The 21,930-nt window shown below is 46.4% G+C and overlaps 1 protein-coding gene and 1 non-coding gene across 7 annotated transcripts in view; one reads left to right on the plus strand and one right to left on the minus strand.

Annotated features, from left to right (window-relative positions):
• RNF144A (ring finger protein 144A) overlaps window positions 1-21,930 on the plus strand; it is an 82,607-nt gene that overhangs the window by 10,193 nt on the left and 50,484 nt on the right. Inside the window, exon 1 of one of the 6 annotated variants that reach the window (XM_066234904.1) lies at window positions 12,024-12,043. The exons of the other annotated variants lie outside the window; for them this stretch is intronic. The gene's annotated coding sequence lies outside the window, so the exon portion shown is untranslated. Of the gene's footprint in view, window positions 1-12,023; window positions 12,044-21,930 lie in introns of those variants that run through there. 6 annotated transcript variants of the gene reach the window in all.
• TRNAS-AGA (transfer RNA serine (anticodon AGA)) lies at window positions 1,082-1,157 on the minus strand. Its single transcript has one exon. It is a non-coding gene; the product is annotated as a tRNA-Ser (tRNA).

The raw sequence follows: 21,930 nt of genomic DNA on the forward strand, positions 1-21,930 counted from the left end.
GATTCAGCCTGCACCCTGTCCCTCCCTGGACACAGTTGCACAGCACCGACGGCTGGCCAGCTTTTGCAACACTGAAGGTTTCTAAATCCTGGAAAAACAAGTGTTAGCTATCAAGTATTAAAAACCAACCACGCCAGAAATTACGTTAACGTGTGTCATAATCTCGGCAAAATGTTAAGTGTCGTGCACCCAACTGAACCTCAAGGCACCGTGTGACGTAGAAATTCTGTTTATCCCCAGAATGGTTCAAAGGTGATTCAAGGGTGCTTTTTAGGATTTGGCACGATGCCATTGAGGCCTGTGGAAGGAAAACATCCCACATTCAGCCCCGCCCTCCACACTCTGTCTTCCTTTTAGCCTTCCAGCCCCTCCGCCCCCCACCAACAGTGGAGAGGGGACACAGGCCTGGACTGGTACTTACCACACCGTCTTGGGGTGTATGCATGGCAGGCGGGGGGGGCATCTTACTCACTGTTGAATTCCCAGCTTTGGACTTTTAACTTGAACTGCACTTGTTTAAAAAAACAAAGGACAGTAAGATCAGAAGGATCACTTTATAAGTAATATACATGTCTAACCCCTCTGCCACAAACCTGAAACTGATAAAATATTGAATGTGAACAGTAACTGCAAAGTAAAAAAAGCATTAATTTTAAAAGAGAGAAGACTTTGTTTTCTAAAGAGAGCCATAATAGCAAATGATTCTGCCGGAAAAACCACTGTAGGTTTTTTTTTAATTTTTAAAATTTTTTTTAATTTAATTTTTTTTTATTTTTCTTCATTTTTCTGAAGCTGGAAACGAGGAGAGACAGACAACTCCCGCATGCGCCCGACCGGGATCCACCCGGCACGCCCACCATGGGGCAACGCTCTGCCCACCAGGGGGCGATGCTCTGCCCATCCTGGGCGTCGCCATATTGCGACCAGAGCCACTCTAGCGCCTGAGGCAGAGGCCACAGAGTCATCCCCAGCTCCCGGGCCATCTTTGCTCCAATGGAGCCTTGGCTGCGGGAGGGGAAGAGAGAGACAGAGAGGAAGGCGCGGCGGAGGGGTGGAGAAGCAAATGGGCGCTTCTCCTGTGTGCCCTGGCCGGGAATCGAACCCGGGTCCTCCGCACTCTAGGCCGATGCTCTACCGCTGAGCCAACCGGCCAGGGCTAATTTTTTTTTATATTTTTAGTCAGAGGAGGGGAGGCAGAGACAGACCTCCACATGCACCCCACTGGGATTCACCCAGCGAGCTCACTAGGGGTGATGCTCTGCCTACCTGGGACCCTTGCTTAGTTGCTCAGCAACCGAGCTCTTCTTAGTGCCTGAGGTGGAGGCCATGGAGCCATCCTCAGTGCCCGGGACCAACTTGCCCTTATCGAGCCATGGCTGCAGGAGGGAAGAGAAGAAAGAGAAAGAGAGAGAGAGAAGTGAGAAGGAGAGGGGTGGAGAAGCAGATGGGTGCTTCTCCTGTGTGCCCTGACCAAGAATTGAACCTGGGACTTCTACATACCAGGCAGATGCTCTACCAGTGAGCCAACTGGCCAGGGCCTGTAGGGGATTTTTAAAACCACTGATGTCTATGAACTGACACGCAAATGACAAACACCTTAGCCAAGCTCCTAATGAAAATAACGGTGTGGAGCCTGCAAAACCTATGTGTGACTTTAGTTTCGATCCTATTTGCTCCTCCCCAGTGTGGTGTCTCCCCCAATTGGCCATCTCTCCAGAGGTCAGTCCAGTGACCCTCAAAGTACCTTTCTGCATGAATAAACACCTTGGGTAAAAATTTTGCCTGGTAAACATGAACTTATTATTTTACCCTTCTTTCTCTAAGTCAGACTAGCTACCAACGGGATGAACGGGACCAGACTAGCTAACGGGATGGAGGGAGTTCTGCTGCCCAGCAGGAAGCATGAAGCTCACTTCAGCAGAGGGGGGAGTTAGGGAGGATGGATTTCTTGGCCTACACTTGGGGAGGGGATGGCCACAGGATAAACACCCGGCCTTTATTTGCAATGGCGTGATTCCTTCGGACAGTTGCACTTTGGGGAATGGAGCTTAAGAAAATGATAGTAAATGTGGATGAAAAATAAATGCTGCAGGCACAAATGTTTCTCTTTTTTCTTTGCTTTTTACTTTTTCTTTTTTCTTTTTAAATGGTAGACTCACATGGAAAACATCTAAATGTAGTTAATATTATGCTCCAAATTAGGTAAGATTTTTGGAGAAGGGTGGACAAGAAGATATGTTTATACTGTATCATTAAGAGAAAGCAGGGATGAATCACGTGTGTACTATGTGTACAAACACGGAAGTTACATGGAAGAAAGGAGTCATATCTCCTCAGGATTGTGATTTTTTTCTTTTTGGCTATATTTGATTTTGGGGGTGTTGTGGTTTATTTCCTTTTGTCATCAGATAAATGCAAAAGTCTTAACTGTACATTCTGCCTATCAACGCACATACCTTTAGTTATTTCACAAACAGCAAATAAATGCGTCAACGAGTAAGCTAGCGTGGTACTTCCAGTGGGCATTTCACTGCCCTGGGCTTGGAGAAGCAGGAGGCATCTGCCACAGAGAAAGGCTCCTGCTACAAATGACAGACCAAGGCCGGTGTTTCTTCCTGGAGGGGTGCCCTTTGGGCTTATTTTATATTGTGCCCCTGCGAATTCGAGTAATGACAGTGGGTGTCAGAGCTGGGGCAGTGTGGCCCTGCCAAGTCCAGGTCAGTCATCCATACAACCGAGCGGTTGCGCTCAGAGTGTGAGCTGCGTGCCATGAGACCTCAGGGCTGCGGGGGGCTTACCATCCTGCTGCAGACTTGACACCCATTGGAGATGGCTGCCAGGACCTTTGACCTCTGTCACTGTTCCCATTTTACTCATCTACAAAGTGGGAATCATATTAATGAGATTTCTTTCTTCAGGGCTCCGCTGTGGGTTCAATCAATAAAAAGTGTAAAGAAAACCTTTGCAAGAATAAAAAAAAAATTTAAATGGAAAGAAAAATACCAGAGGACTACCCAGAAGGCAGATTCACAAAGAGATCCTTGGTGGTGGTGGTGGGGGGGGGGGGGTTGGGGGAGGCCGCCATGTGTGAGATGTGAGGAGGGGGAGGGCCCCTGGAATTCGGAAAAACGTCACCAAATGCCGTGGGCCTCCATCTGGAAGTCATTTCCTGGTAGAATACAATCTTGTGTTTCTGGTCCACAAGAAGTGGAAAGTATTAGACCCACCCGAGGCTGTTATTATTTTCTCTAGCTTTCCAGCGACAAATAGGACACCCTTATTGAAACGGTACCACATTTCCTCCTTTCCTTATTATTTTTTCCTCTCTTGATTGTAGCTTCACTTAAAATTTTCAGTGACAATGCCAGCCAACCGTGGCCTGGCAGGTCCCATAACTGCAGAGGCTATGGGGCTGAGCTTGACCATACACTGATGTCCGGAAGGCTCACACCTAGCTTGTCTTCCCAGTTTAGCCCGACGGGACGTTTTTCAATTTTATTGATCTTTCAAAGAACCTGCACTTGACTTTGTTGTAGTTTCTCTTTCCATTGTTTTCCTGTTTGTGATATGAAGTGTTGGATTATGTCTTCTGTTCTGCTTGGCTTCAAGCCTACATTTCTCTTCTTCCCCTAGTTTCCTAAAGAGGAAGCTGAGAGTATTGATTTTAGCCCTGTCTTCTTTTCTAATGTATGCCTTTCGCTACTTTCCACTTGTTTTGATTAAGCCACATTCTTATTTTTCACTCGGGTTCCCATGTTTGTTTTTTTTAGATTCTCTTGAGACTTCTTTTTTGGCCCATGTGTTACTCAGAAATAGTGCTATTTACTCGCCAGATATCTGGGAAGTTTTGCCAGCTGTCTTTCTGTTAGTGACTTCTCGTTTGGCCCCATCTTGATGTAAAAGCTTACTTGGTATGATTTCTGTTTTTGTTTTATTATCCGGTCAGGTGTGTTTTGTGGCCTAGTTCCATGTGAAGACTGGAGGAATGTGTCGTCTACTATGATTGGGTGGACTGTTGTATGTATCAAGCAAGTCCAGTTGGTTGATCGTTTGTGCTGTGGAGGTCCACTGGGTCCTTCCTGCTTTTCTGCAGGCTGGATCAGTCAGTTCCTGGGAAAGAGGGGGTGAAGGCTCCAATGATGGTAGCTGATGTGTCTGTTTCTGACCACAGTTGTTGCTTGGTGTAATGATGCTCTGTTGTTAGGCGCATTGTGTTTAGTAATGTTATGTCTTCTTGGCAAATCGACCCCTTTATGGTTATGCAGTGGCCTCTTTATCCCTAATGGTTTTCCTTGTTCCGGAGGCCTGCTGTATCCAAAATGAACAAAGCCACTCCAGCATTCTTTTGTTTGGCATTAGCCTGTTACTTCTGTTTCCATCCCTTTACTGTGAACCAGAGTCTTTTTATGCGAAGTTTGTTTCTTCAGACAACATATAGTTGGGTCTTGCTTTTTTTATTCACTCTGACAATCTGTGTTTTTTAATTGGTATCCTTAGACTATAAACACTTAAAGTGATTATTGTTCTAGTTTGATTAATATCTACCATGCTTGTAATTGTTGTCTATTCGTTACATCTGTTTTTGTTTATTTCTTTGTTTCCCTCCTCTCCCTTTTGCTGACTTCTTTGGTTCTAGTAGTTTATGGAATTTTATTTTGTCTTTTCTATTAGCATATCAGTTATATTTTTTAAAAATGGTGGATTAGTGATTGCCTTAGAGTTTATAATATATATTTCATTTGAGAAAGAGTGAGAGACAGGAACATCAATCTGCTCTTGTATGTGCCCTGACCAGGGATGGAACTGGCAACCTCTGTGCTACAAGACTGTACTCTAACCAACTGAGCTAACCAACCAGGCAATATATATTTTTTAACTAAGCTAAGTTCACTTTTAAATTTTAACCATTTGATATGTAGTAATGGAACCTTTTAACAGATCATTTCTGTTCCCCTCTTCCTTCCCTGTTGACTTTGCATCGCTTATACATATGCAAACACCCAGTACATTGTTATTTTTATAGCTTGACACAATTTTCTTTTAGAACCATTAAGGACAAGAAAAGTAAGATATTTTTACTTTACCTTCATATTTTTCTTCTCTGACTCTCTTCCTGTGTTTTTTTTTTTTTGACCTGAGTGTTTCTGACATACAATTTTCCTAATCTTTCTGCAGAATGTTGAAACGTTTCTTGCAAGACGGAACAAGCAGTTTCACTTTCCCTCCATCATTGCTTGTCTAAGAAAGTGTTTAATTTCTCCTTTGCTTTTGAAGGCTAGTTTTGCTGGAAATAGAATTTTTGGTAGGTGGTGTTTTGTTGTTCAACATATTCAAAACGACACTCTGCTCTTCTCTGGCCTGTACGGTTTCTGAAGAGAAGTCAGACCTAATTCTTACTTTTATTCCTCTATATGTATCATGTTTACCTTCCACCCTCAGCTTTTATTAAACACATCACTTTGTCTTTGACCTTTGCCATCGACTCCTAAATGAACATTTTTTGGCATTCATCCTCCTTGGTGTTCCATGAGCTTCCTGAAGTTGTGGTTTGGTGTCCTTCACTAATTTTGGAAAACTCTCAGCCATTCTTGGCTTCTGATCTTTTTATGTTCATTTTCCTGTTTCTGGTTTTCCAATCATGTATATGTTGCACATTTTGAAATTACCCTACAGTTCTTGGATGTTCTTTTTTTTAAATTCTGGTTTTATTTTTTTATTTGTGAGTGTCTATATTTTAGTTTGGAGACTTTCTGTGGACCTCTCACCAGGGCTCACTGGATCTTCTCCTGGCTGTGCTCCGTCTGTCGAGGGGTCTCGCAGCGGGTTGCTTTATCCTTTGCAGTGTTTTTATCCAGCCGCTCCAGGGACTGTTTGTTTTTTAGTCCATCTCTGTGCTTGTTACGTTTTCCGTTGACCTTTTTCCACACAAGCCCTAAATGCGTTAATCGCCATTATTTTGGATCCTTTTGTCTGATAATTCCAGTATCTTTGTGACGACTGAGTCTGGTTTTGATGCCGGCTCTGTCTCCTCAGACTGTGGCTTTTCTCACTTTCAGGCGTGCTTTGTGGGTTTCTGTTGCCGATAGTGCTGAGCCCAGTGTATTTGGTAGTAGGCACCGAGGCCAAGGCTCGCAGTGAAAGGTGTTAGCTGATCTGGTGAGGCGCCGGGCTGTGTTTTCTCTTGGTTGGAGCTGTGGGACTGAGGCTTCAGATCCCCCGTGTTCTTTTCTTTGGTCTATCCTGTTGTGTTTGGGGGCCTTCCTAGGACCTTCTTAAGAATTCCTCATTAGGTAGTATCCTTTTCATGCAGCTGCCTTAGCACTGAGTCACTGTTCTTATGTTGGGAATCTGTTGATGGGGCCATACAGTGAGAGGTAGAAGAGATTTTCATACACTCAATTAAACCTCAGTCTTGAAGCAGGTGTGTGTACCTGCGTTGTGTTTCTGAGCTATTTTCTCCCATCTAAAGTGAGACAGAGTGGATAGAGGGGCTGGAGAGGGGACATTGCCCTGCCTCAGGTTAGGAGAGGTCTGAAGAATAATCCTTTCCTATGTCGACCTCCCTGGGCATATTTCAATTGGTCACTCTTTCTTTGTCTTGAGCTGGGAATGAATTTTTCTGGGTGCTTCCCTATGAGACCCTGGTGGGGATTCCTGGAGATTAAACTCACAAAAGTATGGGGCTCCCTCAAGACTGTGGTCCCTAGAAGTCTCTTTCTCACTCAGATCTAGTTCACGCCCAGCCCCCAGCCATCCATGAAAACTGCGACCTAGCTGTTCCCATCAGCGACGTTTCCAGGGCTCTCTCCTCCCCGTGAGTGGAGGTTGGCTATGACTTCCAGATCCCACCTCTCTCTGCAGATATCAGATGGTCGTGACCCCAGATTTCTGATGGTTCCCAGAAGTCGCACATTGTCAGTTTATCGAGCCTTTACTTGTGTGGGTGGGACAGACATCTTCCCAGCTCTTCATGTGTTGGAGCTGAAACCTTCTGTCTCCCCCGTCCCAGGTTGGTCCCCACACGTGCTGTTCTGCCTCCCCAGCCTGTGAAGGTCGCGGTGTGGGAGCGGAGAGGGTGCTACAGGGACAGGACTCTCGGAACTGCACTGGGCAGCTTCGTGTCTGGGACTTGAGTCCCTAATTAACACGGGAAAGGGAACGGACCTGCTTTTCCCTTTCACCTTCGTATCTAACGTTTTTGTTTCTTCTAAGTTACTCATGATACCTTGCCGGGTGGTCTATGCTGCACGGGTGTTCAAATTTTTCAGTTCGCTGATAACATTTTGCCGTAAGAAACAGAAAATAATTATCTGGATAATCTTTGCACAGGTGGTTTCATCTTTCTGCTCATCTGTGGGGTGTGAGCTCTTGATTTGCAGACAGTAGGTATTCTAATATATATTTAATATAATGAGTAACGTGGATGGAATGCTTCTAGGAACTATTTTATCTAAATTTCTCTTTTAAGATTCAAGTATAAAACAGACAGGCACGAAAGGCCACTTGCACTGAGCCACTGATCTGAAATGTACAGAATATGTAAAGCTGTAGAGACAGAAGGCAGGTTGCTGGGTGCCAGGGGCTGGGCAGAGGGGACACGGGTTAGAGACAGAAGGCAGGTTGCTGGGTGCCAGGGGCTGGGCAGAGGGGACACGGGTTAGAGACAGAAAGCAGGTTGCTGGGTGCCAGGGGCTGGGCAGAGGGGACACGGGTTAGAGACAGAAGGCAGGTTGCTGGGTGCCAGGGGCTGGGCAGAGGAGACACGGGTTGTAGCTGCTTCATGGTGATGGGCCGCATTTTGGGGTGATGGGAATGTTCTGGAATTAGATGGAGGTGCTCATAATACAGCACGGCCACTGGATGAACTGTAAAGTGGTTATGGTACTTTTAGGTGATGTGCATGTCACCTTAATAAAAAGTAGATAGTATGCCTGACCAGGCAGTGGCGCATTGGATAGAGAGTTGGCCTGGGATGCGGAGGACCCAGGATCAAAACCGTGAGGTCACTGGCTTGAGCGCAGGCTCATCCAGCCTGAATGTGGGGTCATAGATATGACCCCATGATCACTGGCTTGAGAAAGAGGTCACTCGCTCTGCTGTAGCCCCCCTGTCAAGGTACATATGAGAAAGCAATCAATGAATAATTAAGGAGCTGCAGAGAAGAATTGATGCTTCTTGTCTCTCTCTCTTCCTGTCTGTCTGTCCCTATCTGTCCTTGTCTCTGTCTCTGTCAAAACAAAAAAAAAATAGGTAGTATATTAAATTTAATAACTAATAATACACAAAACTTCTACAGTGCAAAGCAGTCGTCCTTCCACCGGGCCTTTATTCTTCCAAACGGGAGGCACCCACCTGCAGGCCAACCCCTTCTCCTCCCTTTTTAAATGGAAACTACTATATATTGATTTTTTCCCTACTTAATATGGAGATGGAGATTTTTTTCCTATCACCACATCAAAATCTACCTTATTCCTTTTGAAAAAACGACATAGTTAAAGGACTTACTTTCTAGGTTCTTTAAAATTCAAGGATGGAATGTTGGGGTGTGTCTTATCTCACTGTTCTAAATAAACTTTTCCCCCTGGGGTACTGCCTCTGCTGTGAGAAGCTGATTCTGTGCCCAGTTCAGCATTCAACTGGGAAGGCAGTCAGCTCGTCCTGAGCAGGGTTAAGCCCAGGAATCAGCTTCATGGTTACGTGTCACTTCTAGACTCAGGAGGGACGGTAGAATGAGCCAAATGCCTTTTTTTTGTAACACAATGACAGAATTATCAATAAAAAAAGAAAAAAAAATGCATTTATTTAATCGATAGTCAATGAGCCAGTAGATTTGTTCTGTTGCTATAATTTGACAAATAACTGATTCCATTACAGAAGAATGTATTTTATTTCCCCCTAGCGAAGGCACATGGGAAACAAGTGACCGCAGGGCAACTCTAGAGGGCTGACTGTGAGCCCTCTGTCCCCATGAGTGAGCCATTCTCATATACGGTGCCCTTGGACAGAGAGGGCTTTTTTGAAGCCTGACAAGACCACCATTCATCTTAAAAGTCAAGCAGATCACACACGCGAAAGCCTCCACCGAGAGTCGCATAAGCAGATGTGCGTGGGGCTGTATTGATTTTTGGCACAGTAACTTGGACTTTGGGCAGCAGCTAAGAGACAGTTCTCGAAGAGGAGAAGGACAGTTTGGGGAGAAGCCATGGGACAGCACTTGGCCGGGCCCCCACTTTGTGTATGTATGGGTGAGAATTATAGGTCCTGGGACTCTCTCTTCGGGAGCAGGGCTCTGTGCTGGTGACTCGTTGGCCCTGAGCCCGAAAGTCCAGTCATTACAGAAAGGAGAGGACGAGACAGGAGGAGAAGGATGCTCTTATAGCACTAAAATCTCTGGGTGGATGTCCAGCGGCCCCATGCTAAGGGTCTGCTGCAGGGAATCCAGAAGGCAAAGCCGAGGGGACCTGGTAGTGGGATTTTAATGCAGACATTGCAGTATATTCTGCTTAGATGATCTTCTGTGAGGCCAAAGGAAGAGAATCATATTCTCTGAATGTGTATTGTCTCAGGAGTAGCATATACTGCATCAAAAACCTTTAGTTCTAAAAATTTAGTGTTGTAAATGTAGCTGGTAAAGAAAGTTAAGTTCAGTAAGGAATACAATGAAGAGTAAACTTTCCTTTGGTCTAAAGCAGGGGTAGTCAACCTTTTTATACCTACTGCCCACTTCTGTATCTCTGTTAGTAGTAAAATTTTCTAACCGCCCACCGGTTCCACAGTAACAGTGATTTATAAAGTAGGGAAGTAACTTTACTTTATAAAATTTATAAAGCAGAGTTACAGCAAGTTGAAGCATATAATAATAATTATTTACCAAGTACTTTAGGTCAGATTTTCTCTAAGTTTGGCAGAATAAATCTTTATAAAACAACTTACTATAGTTAAATCTATCTTTTTATTTATACTTTGGTTGCTCTGCTACCGCCCACCATGAAAGCTGGAACGCCCACTAGTGGGCAGTAGGGACCAAGTTGACTACCACTGGTCTAAAGGGATCTTGTAACAGATTTTGTTTTCACATTCTTTTAGAAAAATTAGGTGTGTGAGTGTTTAACTAAATTTGTATTCACAAATTGGACTTAAAAAATTTTTATTTTTTCTGTTATTCCTTAGACATCAATTCATACCGACCCCCTGGAGGTCTGGCTAACTCTTCACTTATCTGGATGACTCCATATTATTCATTCAACTAGTGCCTCTTGATGGCATTTAAGTAACTTTCTAGTGTTTTCTCCTGTAAAGAGTTCTACCAGCTCTGGCCGTTGGCTCAGTGGTAGAGTGTTGGCCTGGCATGTGGAAGTCTCGGGTTCTATTCCTGGCCAGGGCACACAGGAGGAACGCCCATCTGCTTCTCCACCCCTCCTCCTCTCACTTCTCTCTGTCTCGCTCTTCTCCTCCTGCAGCCATGGCTTGATTGGTGCCTATTGGCCCCAGGCACTGAGGATGGCTTCATGGCCTCCACCTCAGGTGCTAGAATGGCTCCAGTTGCCACAAAGCAAGGGCCCAGATGGGCAGATCGTCGCTTCTTAGTGGGCATGCCAGGTGGATCCTGGTCAGGGTGCATGCAGGAATCTGTCTCTGCCTCTCCTTCTCTCACTAAATTTTAAAAAAAGAAGAATGCTACCAAAAATATTACTAGTTACACATGACATATTTGTTGTTAGCCCAGCCGTGGAGTAGATTCTCAGGGTGGCCTGTGTGGGCCGAAGGTATGTGTGTTTCCTATTCTTAACTATTTCCAGTAGTTTTCTCCACGGATTCACACTTTTACTTTTAAAAAATAAAGTTTCTCTTTTCTACCACATTCAACAATATTGAATGTTTTTACTGAGCAATCTTGAAATTTTATTGTTGCTGATCTGGTGAGTGAGCTATGTTATCTTCTTACTCCATTTTTTTTTAATTACAAGTGAGATTCAGCATTGTTACACGCATGCATGTTTTGATGTGCTACAGTCGGTGAAAGCAGTCAATGAGTATGGTAATGAATGTGTGTCTCGCACCAGGGTGGCTGTGTCGGGTTATTCCGAAGGATTGAGTTTCTTGTTTGTTCTTGGATAGTGCATCCCGGTTCACATAAAGGAGTGAACTCATTAAATGATTCTACTCGCATGAATTTGAAATCACAGGAGGGCCACCCTTAGGAAACAAAGGAGCTTTATCTTCAGTTTGGGTCTCAAGTGACACATGATAGAGCCTTCTGCCACTTTCTCCCTTTTGACCGTGGTGCTCTAAGCATGGACACAGTTCCTGAGAAGGGAGAAGAATTTCCCACACTGGTTGTTTCCGATTGGCCTCCTGTCTTGTGCCTTCCTCTCTCCTCCATCTGGCTTCTATTCCAGTAGATAATTTCTGGCAGAACAGTTCAGCTCCGTGGCTGTTCACTTGATTATGCATGTTTGAGCTGAGTGCTTGTCTTGAGGGGTATTTTTAAACTTTTCTAATGGCCCTCACCCTCTCTTTCAAGGAGGTCCATTGGGGCCAGCTGGGATGGGAACAGTGGGGGAGGGACAGAGAGGGAGACCCACAGGCAGTGTCCTTGCCTGAGAATGGTCTGTGTTGGTGGATTTCTCCGTTAACTTCTTGGTGGAATTTGTTTATTTATCGACTCCTTTCCCAAGGAATGTTGATACTTTCTAAATGTTTGGCCTGATAAGAGTTTTAGCAGTTAGCTCAGTGGCTTAGAGATTGGAAAGTTCCTCGCTGGACTGGTTCTGAGTCAGCACGAGGGACTGAGGGACGGATGCCTCCCTTCCCCGTTCAGTCCGCTCTCGGTGCCCCCTTGTCCCAGGGGCTCGGTGCCCTGCTGGGTGTGACACACTGTACCCCAGAGACCTTGTCACACTTCCCCATCTGGGCAGGCAGTCCCGAGGGCGGGGCCAGCTGAAGGCAGGGCAGCACGCCCGCTCACCAGGACATCCGCTCACCTGGATGCCAGGAGGTGACCAGAAGGCAGTTCTTCTCCTCCTAGCCGGACTTCTCAGAGGTAACTTTGACTTTGAAAGCTTGAACAAAAAGCTTTATGATGTCTTCTTGGTGGCATCTTGGGCCATTGTTGGGGACGATGGCTGGCCGGCCTGCGATTTTTGGGACCCCTTAAAGCCACACCACAAAAGCAGTTGCCTGGTGCATGTCCCTGAATGGATTTTAAAGCTGGACTTCAACAACGTATTCTAGTAATTGGCACATTAAGGATCCCCACATAGGTCCTCACTGACTGCTCATCACAACCATGCGATGCTGATGCTATCTCATTTTGTAGACCGGGACACAGCTTTAGAAGGTCATAGGAGTGTATCCTGGGCCTTGTGACCCATTGACTCACGGAGAACATACGGACTGGGCTCCTGGCTCTGCCGGGTGCTCTTCTACCTTAGACCGCACAGTGAGGACACAGACACACATCTTGGCACTGGCCGAGGGGTTCAAGGGCTGTACATGGAGGGTGGGGGGTGGGCAGCACAGAGAGACAGACCGCACACAGCTGACAGTGCAAGGAAGCTAATTATGTGTTCTGTGACGTGGCATTGACGTGGCGGAGAAAAGAAACACCAGCTCATGTTTGGGGGGCTGGGGCCGAGGTGGCTTTTAGTGGAGCAGTCAGGGAGGCGTCATTGCAGAGGTGACATCTGAGCGTGCCTGTAAGGCACTGTGGGAAGTAGCTGCTCAGTGTTGGGAGCAGGAGCACTGTAGTGAGAAGGGAAGGTGGGTGGGTCCCGCAGAGAGCAGGGGACCCAGAGGCGGGGTGCTCAGGACGCAGCAGGAGCCTGGCCTCACCTGGCCCTGCAGACTGTTGGTGGGGGGTGGGGGGTTCTAGGTTGTACGCTGGGAAAATTGGCACAGGGTTTGAAGCCAGGGAGGGACAGGGCTTGGATTCCCCTTTAATGGGCTCATTCTGGCCTCTGTGGATAATAGCATGCAGGAGAGGAAGAGGAAGGTAGGTCAGAATACCATTTAGAGGCCGTTAGAGAGATCTGCTGTCGTCACTCAGATTGCAGATCACGGTGGCGGGTGCCCCTGGCGGGGAGATGCGCTCACCATCTGGGAGTGTTCTGCAGGTCATGCCTTCAGCCATCCTGCAGGCTGGCTGTGGTGGCGAGAAGCAGGGCAAGTCCATGGAGACACCGTGGGGAGGCTGCAGGTGGACAAGGCTGGGTATGAGAAGAGGTTAGAACCTTCGTTGTGAACACGGGGCGTCCGAGGTTCTAGGACACGAATGGAGGTGCTGAGTAGGCAGGTAGATCCGGGTCTGAGAGCCGAAGATGGCGCTAGGAGCTGGACCTAAAACGAGGGTCATCGGCTTCTGGTCAATACATAAAAGAGTAAGATGAGAGGAAAGCCCGGTGAGAGAACAGTTGTAAGGTTTGGGCCCTGGGAGAGTCCAGCTTCATGAGGTCAAGAGGGAGAGTCAGCAGAGGTGACTGCAAGGAAACGGCTCGAGGGGTAGGGAGGCCGGAGAGCGTGGGGTCTTGGAAGCTCTGTGAAATCATTTCCGAAGGGTGCTGCGAGGAGCCGTGTGCAGAGCGCCAACGGGCCAGGTGAGGTGAGGACCGGGAGCTGGGTCTTGGATCTGTGCCCCGCAGGCCATTGGTGGCTTTGGCAAAGACAGCAAAAATACTGTGTGGGTCTGGTGGCTACGGCAGTGAGCCCAGTTGGTGTGGGTTTGGAGGGAAGGCTGGAAGGGAGGAATCGGGGACACAGATTGTTGACACCTTGTCTCAGAAGCTTTGCACAGGGGTGCAGGTCAAGGGGTGGATAAGACCAAAGGACTTGTGTTTCTGTAGAGACATTAGCAGTATATTTGTATGCGATGGGAATGACCAGTGGAGGGTGTAGGACCCAGGCTTGTGGACATGGGTTGTTGAGTCAGAGAGAGGTGTGTTTGCACACAGGCAGGGGTCCTGTATGATGGGAGGTTACAGACACTGATCACAGAGACCGTCCTGGTGAGGACAGTCTGTGACAGGTACATGGGGGGTCGAGCTTGTGGCATCAGAGAAGGAAGCTGTACAGTCTTGCGATGACTTCTGTTTTCTTTGTGAAATAGGGAACAAAGGAAGACACCAGCTGGGAAGCCATGGCAGAGGACGGGTTGAGAGTCTGGGGCGACGAGGGGAGGCGTGAGAGGTGCTCTAGAAAGAGGGAGGGGCAGAGCGATCACTTGGCAGCTTGAAGAGGCCACCACCCCCTGGGAAGCTGGAGTCCACAGCTTGAAAGCACACAGTCAGCGTGAGTGGGTCTCTCTAGACAGCTCAGCGGGCAGGCTGAGGGCAGGTGGTCGGTCATGAGTTGAATTCTCATTTGGCCAAACAGCGAAGGGTGCAGTGAGAGGCTGGTCCGAGGTGACAGTGTATGCAGGAGAGAGATGACACCGGCCACATGGAGATTAAGACAGTGACGCAGGGAGAGAGGACATCATGGTTGAGGAGGGGATGGGCCGGGTGATGGGTGGATGGGTGGTACAGGAGAGAGCTGGGTGCTAGCCAGCCAGGGGCACTGGAAGAAGAGGCTGGGGTCAGCGTGCGCTGGGCTCAGGCTGGGCGTAGACCTGGCCATATGGGGTACCTGCGGGAACCTGGGTGCCAACATCCCCCCTCCTGAGCCCAGGTGCGCACCACCCCACTTAGCTTCTCACCGTCTGTCTGCACTTTGAAATGTCCTGCGTGAGCAGTCTTCTTGAACCCTTGGCTGTGTGTTGATATTACCACTGCGCCCTTCCATGACCCTGGGAACACCATGCTGATAGGTGGCTGACCCATTTCCCCCGGAGCAGAGTCCCTCTGCAGCCCTGTCCTCGCTGAGGGCGGGCAGGCAGGCATGTGAACGCTGTCGTCTGATCTGCTCCTCCCTGCCCTTACATTCCTTGGAAACTAAGTGCAGGATGCACTGTGCACCTCAGGGTTAATGCACCTTCCTCCGCAGGGCACTGACTGCCCCTAGGAGACACACCCCACAGCTGCCCAGACTCACACACAGAGCTGGGCATGCCTGCCGCCTCTGCCATGCCCACTGCGTCCGTCTCCAGCAAATTCCAGCAACTGGGCAAAGGCTTCCTGGTCGCAAAGACTTGTGTGGAAGAGACCAGACACCAGAAAATGACTTTCCAGTGCAAGCAGATATTTTTACATGCTTGGGATCTGTAAAGAGTAACAGTTGTGGATGTGAACCAGCCCCAGGGCACAGGCAGTGTCTGTGATGGAAGGAGAGACATCCGGAAAGGAGTTTTGTTTTTTCTTCCTCGAGGGGAGAATGTCATTGGTGGGAAGAAAAAAAAAGAAGAGAAATCTTTGGTGAAGAAACAAGAACTGGGCCTTGGCCTTGGGTCAGCCCGGACATCTGGACAGCTGAGACTCCGCTCCCAGCACGGAGCTCTTGGGCCAAGGTCACTCAGCACACTGACTAGAACTGGGAATGTCAGCAGCCTGCCCTTGTTTTCTCATAGCTTCGGCGCGGCCGCGGTGGTGACAGGAGCAGACAGGAGCAACACGTTCAGAACGGGAACACTTCAGGAGGCTGCCTGGAGGTGCCGCAGCCGGAGGTTCCGTCACAGTAAATCATGGCAACCACACTTCCCCATTTATCTTGGTGCCAGTGTTTCTGATGAATTCTTTGATCCTTTTTGGTTTGTTTTGAGAGCCGTAGCCATTCTTGTATCTGTGCCATCCTAGGCTTTGCTGTCCGATGTCCCGTGAGTGACCTGGGTGTTTCCATGTAACGGATTCAAGCGACAGGGGTACAACAGGCTGGAGAAAAGTGAGCGCCTGCTTCCCCGGGGAGGGTGCACGTCTGCAGGCAGACCAAGCGGCAGGCGCTCCCCGAGCATCTGTTACCTGCCAGGCCACGTGCTCGGGCTGTGAGGGGGGGATAGGAGAAACAGGGCCGGTTTCTCCTCCTGATATTCACAAGCAGAGGGTGTGGGCCTGAAACCGAGGGGAGGAGAAGTGGGCGCTGAGTGTGAGCAGAGCGCTCCCCAGAAGAGGCAAGCGAAGTGACTGTTGCTCACCTCTGCGGGGGCTGGCGATTCCATGGTCACGCACCTTTGTTCTCCGAGGATGGATATTCCCGTCACAGCTTGGAGAGGGAGGGACAGCCACAGAGGAGTTTGACTTGAGTCTCATGCTTCGGAAGCCAAGTGCCTAGGGAGAGATGCCGTACCTAACCATAGCCACTGACTACGGCAGCTGTCGTTGGCATGCCGGCTTGGGGCTTCTAAGCAAACTTGCATCTGCACTGTGCACTGTGATTCAAGCCACTGTTCTTCCCATCATCCAGCAGAGAAAACCAAGCCTGAGAACGACGTGTTCGAGCCCCTGCAACTGGCAGTCGGTGGAGGCGCGGCCAACTGGACGCCAGCTTCCAGATGTTGCAGGAGCTATCTGTCTGATGCGGAGGTCTCGGAGGGGCTCTGAGGAGGTGACATTCAGTATCAGGAAGTCAGGGAGGATTAGGAGATTGGAAGATGCCTTGGTTCAGAATGGAAGTTATTAAGAGTGCAAGACCATGGCAGGATCCCGATAGGATAGTGGTTGGTGGAAACAGGATGGGACCATCTCTGCATGCTGGAGTTTTGGAAAGACCCCTTTCGGGAGTATTGGATTTCTAAAGCTATCTTTGAGCCACCGCAGTAACTATAACTGCTCAGCAATGGGAGGGGCTGTATGTCTGTATTAATATGTGAAAAATTGCCTGACTGGCGGTGACACAGTGGATAGAGCATCGGACTGGGACATAGAGGACCAGGGTTCGAGACCCCGAGGTCGCCAGCTTGAGTGTGGGCTCATCTGGTCTGAGCAAAGCTCACCAGCTTGAGCCCAAGGCTGCTGGCTTGAGCAAGGGGTCATTCGGTCTGTTGTAGCCCTCCTCCCCCGGTCAAGGCACAAATGAAAAAGCAATCAATGAGAAACGAAGGTGCTGCAACGAAGAATTGATGCTTCTCATCTCTCTCTCTTCCTGTCTGTCTGTCCCTATCTGTCCCTCTCTCTGTCTCTGTCACAACACCAAAAAGAAAGTGACAAACGATTGGCAGAACTTAGGAACATCACCGTGACGTCTGTGAACAGGCAGGGTTGGTGCGGGGAGAGGAGAGGTGTCAGTGGGCTCCAGGGCATCGATACACTTGGCGATTTTGTTCTGGAACCTCAGTGCTCAATTCAAGTTTAAGACTGTGGTGCCTTCTGACAAGAAAGCCATTAGGGTGTCGTCTCCCACACCCCTAGAAAGAAAATCAGATGCAATATGCACTTTTGACAAACCCGAATGAACAGCAACCTGTGACTTCTTCCCTGAACGAGTAAGAGGACTGACCATGAGGATTAATGAGAAATGGAACGTTTCGTGTCAACATTGTGCCAGTGTGGCTGGGCGGGGGATGGGGAGCATCGTATTTCATAAGCTTTGATAAAAGGGAGCTCGCCTAGGGAAAGCGTTTCATGGTAACTGGTTCTGTTCATTTTGGAATCAAAAAGTTCCCAAGAGAACTGAGAATAAGTCAAAAGTACCTGGTCTGAGAAAGGTCCTTTTTCTTGTAAAGGACAGGAATGATGTCCTTTATGGTAGAAGGATCTAGAAATTCGTCGACCTACAAGCTGGATCAGTGCAGCATGGCACTAGTCACTGTAGCTCCCTACGGAGTCTGGCTGGGTCGCCCCCTCATCATTTTCCTCTGACTGTTCGGAGATGTCTGCCCTCCTTCTGTATGTAGACATTTTAGAGTCTGTTGAACGATTGAGCAACAGCAACAATGAAAACAACAAAACCTATTGGGAATTTGCTTGGATCACAGCAAATGTAGAAGCCAATTTAGCAAGAATTGACTTTTTCTTTTTCTTTTTTTAAGATACTGAGTCCTCCTATCTATAACATTGTGTCACTGTCCACATGTGTGTCCTCAGCAATGTTTTCGGGGTAAACTGTTATGCGTTCCTGTGGATCGGCTGACTTGCCTTCGGTGTGCCCCCAGACGCCCGCAAGGGGAGGCTCCTTCATTCAGGGGTGTTTGTGGGGACCGCCTCTCTGCTGGAGAGTAAAAAAAATGTAATTATCTAACTGATGTTTGCATCTCTCCTTTATTTTTTATTTATTTATTTTTATTTTTATTTTTTTGACATTTGTATCTTGATCTTGCTTCCAGACACTTGGTAAACTGTTACTATCTGTAATATGTACAGATAGTACATATTGTTTATAGATCCTCCAGTGTTTAAAAATTCATTTGTGAATAATTAAAGTCCTGTCCTGTTTACATCTCTATATATTTTAATTTCATACTTTTTTTTTCTTGTTTTCCTGTTTGAGTTAGGGCCACGTGGCATCGGGCAATAGAAGATATTTTTCCCTCAATCCTGATTTTTATTAAGCAAGTTCTCACGATGCATGCTGTCACTTTTTCCCCCCCAAATGCCCCTCATGAAGTTAAGAAAGTTCCCTTATGTTTCTGCTTTGCCGATATGTGTTTCATGCCTGCTGACTTTCACCAGAGCCTGTCTGCCACCCTTTAGTTTAAGGTGGCCATATGGTTTCCGCTCCCGGTGTTCCCTTGCATGTGTGACTTATTCCAGCGGGGAACTCATTTGTACTCCTAGGATGCAGCAAGCTGTTTTGGCTTTTTTTTTTTTGGACATTTTTTTCTTTTTTCTTCTTAAGTATACATCTGATGAACATCTGGGTTCTATTTGTTCTTAATTTAAAATTTTTGTTTCTTTAGTCATGAGTGAGGTTGCCCTGTATTTTTCCTTTAACTGCTTTTTACTCTGATTCAGAGGCAGTTTTTACTTTCTTTCTTTTCCCATTATTTTTACTTTTTTCCTATTCCTTGCAAGATTTTGTGTACAATATGAATTATCTACCCTTGAAAGTTTGGTCATACTCTGCTGAAAACAAGACCTTGTGACTTCATTATTGGAAGATTTCTCTTTATTTACTTTTTTTTTCAAGGCTTGCAAAAATGATTTGAACTCTTGCTTCTTTTATGAGTCCATTTTCTTACATTAAATATATTTTCCCCTCCCTGAAGTATATTCATTGTTTCCTCTATTACAAGTGAAAATTAATATAAAATTATTCATTTCGTCTTAAATCTCTGCTATCTCTTTCACTACAAATCTAGTTTGTTTAGCCCATATCTTTTTCTTCTTCCTTGGCCAGAGAATGTTTGTTTTATTATTTTCAAAGACAAACACTTTGGATTTTATTGACTGTTTTTAACTTTATTGTGTTTTTATTTATTTATTTTTGTTTCATTTTTTACCTGTCTCAGGGTTTTCCTTCTATTCTGTGTTATTCTGTGGCTGCTTTTCTGACTCCTTAAGCTCGAGATGGCTTAGTCGTTTTCAGATACTTTTTTGGATATAAGCACTCCAGGTGATGAGTCTCCCTCTCAGTACTGCTTCTATGATGTCTCGTAGGTTGTTTTTTTTTTTACAGAGACACAGAGAGAGAGAGAGAGTCAGAGAGAGGGATAGATAGGGACAGACAGACAGGAGTTTTTTGTTGCGCGTTGCGACACCTTAGTTGTTCATTGATTGCTTTCTCATATGTGCCTTGACTGCAGGCCTTCAACAGACAGAGTAACCCCTTGCTTGAGCCAGCGACCTTGGGCTCAAGCTGGCGAGCTTTGCTCAAACCAGATGAGCCCACACTCGAGCTGGCGACCTCGGGGTCTCGAACCTGGGTCCTTCCACATCCCAGTCTGACGTTGTATCCACTGCGCCACCGCCTGGTCAGGCGTCTCGTAGGTTTTGTTAAATAATATTCTTATGATTTTTCAGTCTTACATTTTGTTGTGAAGTGAGAGGGAGGGAAATGGTGAGACAGACTCTCGCATGCATGCCAACCTGGATCCATTCAGCAACCCTATGTGGGTCCGATGCTTGAGTACTGAGCTATTTTTAGCACCCACGGTGGATGCACTGGGATCAACCAAGTCCTCCTCAGTGCCCAGGGCCATGCTCAAACCATTCAAGCCACTGGCAGGACGGGAAGAGGGAGAGAAGGTCAGGGGGAGAATCAGATGGTCGCGTCTCCTGTGTGCACTGACCAAGAATCAAACCTGGGATGTTCATACACTAGGCCGACATTCTATCTGCTAAGCCACCAGCCAGGGTCAGTTCTACGGGTTTTTAGAGTTCTTTATTTTTTTTTTAAACCTATGAGTTAGTAAGTACATTACAATTTTCAAAATGTGGAGACTCTTTTCATTATTGATTTCTTCCTTAATTGCATCATTTCAGAATACATAACTGCCACCAGGCTAGTTATTTGAAATTTGACAAGTCCTCCTTTATCTTCCAGTGCAATGTCTGCTTTGGTAAATATTCTACATATTTTTGGGAAGGCCGTGAGTTCTCAGTTTATTGATTAAGAGATTTACAGTCTGTTAAATTTATATAGTTAATAGTGTTTTTCGTATCATCTAGACTTTTACCAATTTTGCAGGTTTACTGTATTAAGCGATGTGTAGTGAATTTCCTCACTGTGATGGCGTATTTGTCATTTTTTGGTAACTGTATCAGTTTTGGTTTTTATATTTTGAAGCTATTTGATGTTTACTGACTTAGAATTGTTATAGCTTTGGGATGAGTTGGGCCTTTTTCTGTTTTATAGTTGCCTCTTTTCGTCCAGTGATGCCTTCTGCTTCAAACCCTGTTTTGTCGAACAACGGCCCTGTTTTGGCTGGCCTCTCTCTGGGTCTCCTTTCCCCATCCTTGTTCTTCCAATCGGTTTAATTTCTTAACGGTATTACACTTTATGGTGTTACTAGCCTTTTTTTTTTTTTTTTTTTTGACTATCAAATTTAACCCATTTATTTTTATAATCTTTAATGAGTTTGGATATTTTTCTATTTTTTTGAACTATTTTTATACTTTTTCTTACTTTTTTTAAGTTTCTTTGTGTTCCTTGTATTTTTATTCATTTTTTTTGTCTTTTCACAATTTGGCAGTTACACATTCTGTGTCTCTTCTTAGTGAGTAGTGCTGAAATTTTACCCCAGAAACATTGAGTCTACAATAACTATCTAACTATCTTAACCCCTCAGCTCCCAAAATACACAAAACCCTTAGAACACTATACCTGACTGAGATAATTATAATCAAGTGTGCTGATTGGTTGTTTTTTTTTTAGTTCAATATTTTAATTGGGGTTAGTTACTTTCCAGTGTAAGGGCCCTTTGTGGACCACTGGTCGGAAAACTGTGGCTCACAAGCCACATGCAGCTCTTTGGTCCCTTGAGTGTGGCCCTTCCACAAAATACCACGTGCGGCTGCTACCTCGATAAGGAATGTACCTACCTATATAGTTTAAGTTTAAAAAATTTGGCTCTCAAAAGAAATTTCAGTCGTTGTACTGTTGGCGTTTGGCTCTGTGAACTGATGAGTTTGCCTTAGCCCATCATGTTGAGAGCAGTCGCTGTCTCCGGTGTTAGAAGGAGTTGCGCCCTTGTTGCTGCCCATGACATGGGCGGAGGTCTCTTGGCTTCTACGTCCTGTCCAGCGTTTGCAGTGTCACGGAGGGTGACAACCCCTTCCCTCCCGGAAGCCTGTCCTGACTCCCGTGGAGATGACCATAAAGCGGATGCCACAAGGGTCAGTATAAAGAAGTATCTGTTTGTCAGTGTGGACAGGGTGACTGACCCAGTCTTAACATGACACGGACCTAGAGAAAGAGCACACTGAGGTTAAAGGTGCTTGTTACCAACATGGCATTGTAGACTCTTTTAGGCTATAACTTCATGTTATGCCTCTATTTTTTGTCGAGTATTGGCATTTATAAAGAGGACTACACCATCCTCCCCAACCCCTCACCAAAAAAATAAAAAAAAATTAAAAAAAATGAATAAAAAGTCAATAGTGTATTTTCTTTTTTAATAAAGAGAAA

Source organism: Saccopteryx bilineata, chromosome 6 (assembly GCF_036850765.1).
Source record: "Saccopteryx bilineata isolate mSacBil1 chromosome 6, mSacBil1_pri_phased_curated, whole genome shotgun sequence".
Classification (NCBI taxonomy): domain Eukaryota; kingdom Metazoa; phylum Chordata; class Mammalia; order Chiroptera; family Emballonuridae; genus Saccopteryx; species Saccopteryx bilineata.